Here is a 5,000-nt window from a genome sequence, read left to right on the forward strand (position 1 = left end):
GAAACGAAAATCATTTTTGAGAAGAAAAAATTTTTGTATGGGAGGGCCCCTGCTAGAACATTTTTCCCAAGTGCGTCGATTTTGGGTCGCCGACACAAGCTCGGGTCAAAAAAATTTTTTTTTCACGGTGACTCAAAACATCAATTTTAGACTCCCCTGAGTATGAAAAGTGAAACGAAAATCATTTTTGAGAAGAAAAAATTTTTGTATGGGAGGGCCCCTGCTAGAACATTTTTCCCAAGTGAGTCGATTTTTGGGTCGCGACACAAGCTCGGGTCAAAAAAAATTTTTTTTTCATGGTGACTCAAAACATCAATTTTAGACTCCCCTGAGTATGAAAAGTGAAACGAAAATCATTTTTGAGAAGAAAAAATTTTTGTATGGGAGGGCCCCTGCTAGAACATATTTCCCAAGTGCGTCGATTTTGGGTCGCCGACACAAGCTCGGGTCAAAAAAATTTTTTTTTCACGGTGACTCAAAACATCAATTTTAGACTCCCCTGAGTATGAAAAGTGAAACGAAAATCATTTTTGAGAAGAAAAAATTTTTGTATGGGAGGGCCCCTGCTAGAACATTTTTCCCAAGTGCGTCGATTTTGGGTCGCCGACACAAGCTCGGGTCAAAAAAATTTTTTTTTCACGGTGACTCAAAACATCAATTTTAGACTCCCCTGAGTATGAAAAGTGAAACGAAAATCATTTTTGAGAAGAAAAAATTTTTGTATGGGAGGGCCCCTGCTAGAACATATTTCCCAAGTGCGTCGATTTTGGGTCGCCGACACAAGCTCGGGTCAAAAAAATTTTTTTTTCTCGGTGACTCAAAACATCAATTTTAGACTCCCCTGAGTATGAAAAGTGAAACGAAAATCATTTTTGAGAAGAAAAAATTTTTGTATGGGAGGGCCCCTGCTAGAACATATTTCCCAAGTGCGTCGATTTTGGGTCGCCGACACAAGCTCGGGTCAAAAAATTTTTTTTTTCTCGGTGACTCAAAACATCAATTTTAGACTCCCCTGAGTATGAAAAGTGAAACGAAAATCATTTTTGAGAAGAAAAAATTTTTGTATGGGAGGGCCCCTGCTAGAACATATTTCCCAAGTGCGTCGATTTTGGGTCGCCGACACAAGCTCGGGTCAAAAAAATTTTTTTTTCACGGTGACTCAAAACATCAATTTTAGACTCCCCTGAGTATGAAAAGTGAAACGAAAATCATTTTTGAGAAGAAAAAATTTTTGTATGGGAGGGCCCCTGCTAGAACATATTTCCCAAGTGCGTCGATTTTGGGTCGCCGACACAAGCTCGGGTCAAAAAAATTTTTTTTTCACGGTGACTCAAAACATCAATTTTAGACTCCCCTGAGTATGAAAAGTGAAACGAAAATCATTTTTGAGAAGAAAAAATTTTTGTATGGGAGGGCCCCTGCTAGAACATATTTCCCAAGTGCGTCGATTTTGGGTCGCCGACACAAGCTCGGGTCAAAAAAATTTTTTTTTCACGGTGACTCAAAACATCAATTTTAGACTCCCCTGAGTATGAAAAGTGAAACGAAAATCATTTTTGAGAAGAAAAAATTTTTGTATGGGAGGGCCCCTGCTAGAACATTTTTCCCAAGTGCGTCGATTTTGGGTCGCCGACACAAGCTCGGGTCAAAAAAATTTTTTTTTCACGGTGACTCAAAACATCAATTTTAGACTCCCCTGAGTATGAAAAGTGAAACGAAAATCATTTTTGAGAAGAAAAAATTTTTGTATGGGAGGGCCCCTGCTAGAACATTTTTCCCAAGTGCGTCGATTTTGGGTCGCCGACACAAGCTCGGGTCAAAAAAATTTTTTTTTCACGGTGACTCAAAACATCAATTTTAGACTCCCCTGAGTATGAAAAGTGAAACGAAAATCATTTTTGAGAAGAAAAAATTTTTGTATGGGAGGGCCCCTGCTAGAACATTTTTCCCAAGTGCGTCGATTTTGGGTCGCCGACACAAGCTCGGGTCAAAAAAATTTTTTTTTCACGGTGACTCAAAACATCAATTTTAGACTCCCCTGAGTATGAAAAGTGAAACGAAAATCATTTTTGAGAAGAAAAAATTTTTGTATGGGAGGGCCCCTGCTAGAACATATTTCCCAAGTGCGTCGATTTTGGGTCGCCGACACAAGCTCGGGTCAAAAAAATTTTTTTTTCACGGTGACTCAAAACATCAATTTTAGACTCCCCTGAGTATGAAAAGTGAAACGAAAATCATTTTTGAGAAGAAAAAATTTTTGTATGGGAGGGCCCCTGCTAGAACATATTTCCCAAGTGCGTCGATTTTGGGTCGCCGACACAAGCTCGGGTCAAAAAAATTTTTTTTTCACGGTGACTCAAAACATCAATTTTAGACTCCCCTGAGTATGAAAAGTGAAACGAAAATCATTTTTGAGAAGAAAAAATTTTTGTATGGGAGGGCCCCTGCTAGAACATTTTTCCCAAGTGCGTCGATTTTGGGTCGCCGACACAAGCTCGGGTCAAAAAAATTTTTTTTTCACGGTGACTCAAAACATCAATTTTAGACTCCCCTGAGTATGAAAAGTGAAACGAAAATCATTTTTGAGAAGAAAAAATTTTTGTATGGGAGGGCCCCTGCTAGAACATTTTTCCCAAGTGAGTCGATTTTTGGGTCGCGACACAAGCTCGGGTCAAAAAAAATTTTTTTTTCATGGTGACTCAAAACATCAATTTTAGACTCCCCTGAGTATGAAAAGTGAAACGAAAATCATTTTTGAGAAGAAAAAATTTTTGTATGGGAGGGCCCCTGCTAGAACATATTTCCCAAGTGCGTCGATTTTGGGTCGCCGACACAAGCTCGGGTCAAAAAAATTTTTTTTTCACGGTGACTCAAAACATCAATTTTAGACTCCCCTGAGTATGAAAAGTGAAACGAAAATCATTTTTGAGAAGAAAAAATTTTTGTATGGGAGGGCCCCTGCTAGAACATTTTTCCCAAGTGCGTCGATTTTGGGTCGCCGACACAAGCTCGGGTCAAAAAAATTTTTTTTTCACGGTGACTCAAAACATCAATTTTAGACTCCCCTGAGTATGAAAAGTGAAACGAAAATCATTTTTGAGAAGAAAAAATTTTTGTATGGGAGGGCCCCTGCTAGAACATTTTTCCCAAGTGAGTCGATTTTTGGGTCGCGACACAAGCTCGGGTCAAAAAAAATTTTTTTTTCATGGTGACTCAAAACATCAATTTTAGACTCCCCTGAGTATGAAAAGTGAAACGAAAATCATTTTTGAGAAGAAAAAAATTTGTATGGGAGGGCCCCTGCTAGAACATTTTTCCCAAGTAAATTCGATTTTACCCGGTGAGTCAAAAAATTTTGAAAAAAATATTTTGCCAAAATCGTGTTCATTGCCTATTATAAGGGACCAGGTCAGCTCACACGCATTTTTGGAGACCATATGGAAAGTGCGTCTGGGATTGCGGAAATTAAGTTTAGAGTGTTAAATGATGGTTTCGCAATCCCGAAAGGCTCAAAATCCACCCTAAGGTCCCCTGGGTGAAATGTGGTTTCCAAGGTGTGAGCGCTATCGGTGATAGAGTTGGAATGTGATTTCCAGAGCGCAGGGCGACTGGGCTTAGAGCGAAAATCATAGACAAGGGTAAGTATTGGACTGAACGACTCGAAGCAAACGAAAATCATAGACAAGGGTAATGGACTGAACGACTCCAAGCAAACGAAAACCACACACAAGAGTAATGGACTGAACGAATCGAAGCAAACGAAAACCACACACAAGAGTAATGGACTGAACGAATCGAAGCAAACGAAAATCACATACAAGAGTAATGGACTGAACGAATCGAAGCAAACGAAAAACCACAGACAAGAGTAATGGAGTGAACGAATCGAAGCAAACGAAAACCAAAGACAAGAGTAATAGAGTGAACGAATCGAAGCACACGAAAACCATGAACACAGGGATAACTGAGAACGAACCTACCTATCAGAGCATGTGAAAGCATGGACAAGAGTACTGAAAATCGGACCAAACCTCTAGAAGCACACGAAAATCATGGACAAGAGTACTCAAAAACACGGACCAAACCTATGGAAGCACACGAAAACCATGAACACAGGGATAACTGAGAACGAACCTACCTATCAGAGCATGTGAAAGCATGGACAAGAGTACTGAAAATCGGACCAAACCTCTAGAAGCACACGAAAATCATGGACAAGAGTACTCAAAAACACGGACCAAACCTCTCGAAGCACACGAAAACCATGAACACAGGGATAACTGAAAACTGACTGTGAACCTATCAGAGCATGTGAAAGCATGGACAAGAGTACTGAAAATCGGACCAAACCTCAAGAAGCACACGAAAATCATGGACAAGAGTACTCAATAACACGGACCAAACCTGTCGAAGCACACGAAAACCATGAACACAGGGATAACTGAAAACTGACTGTGAACCTATCAGAGCATGTGAAAGCATGGACAAGAGTACTGAAAATCGGACCAAACCTCAAGAAGCACACGAAAATCATGGACAAGAGTACTCAAAAACACGGACCAAACCTGTCGAAGCACACGAAAACCATGAACACAGGGATAACTGAAAACTGACTGTGAACCTATCAGAGCATGTGAAAGCATGGACAAGAGTACTGAAAATCGGACCAAACCTCAAGAAGCACACGAAAATCATGGACAAGAGTACTCAAAAACACGGACCAAACCTGTCGAAGCACACGAAAACCATGAACACAGGGATAACTGAAAACGAACCGAACCTCTCGTAGCAAACGAAAAACATGGACAAAATATTCGAAACGAACCGAAGCTCGATGCGAAAAACATGGGAAAGCAAGCCCGTAAGTCGCACTATCAAGCCCATAAGTCGCACTATCAAGCCCATAAGTCGCACTATCAAGCCCGTTAGTCGCACTATCAAGCCCATAGGTCGCACTATCAAGCCCGTTGGTCGCACTATCAAAGCCCGTTAGTCGCACT

This window comes from Anopheles moucheti (assembly GCF_943734755.1).
Source record: "Anopheles moucheti chromosome X unlocalized genomic scaffold, idAnoMoucSN_F20_07 X_unloc_29, whole genome shotgun sequence".
In the NCBI taxonomy this organism is placed as follows: Eukaryota; Metazoa; Arthropoda; class Insecta; order Diptera; family Culicidae; genus Anopheles; species Anopheles moucheti.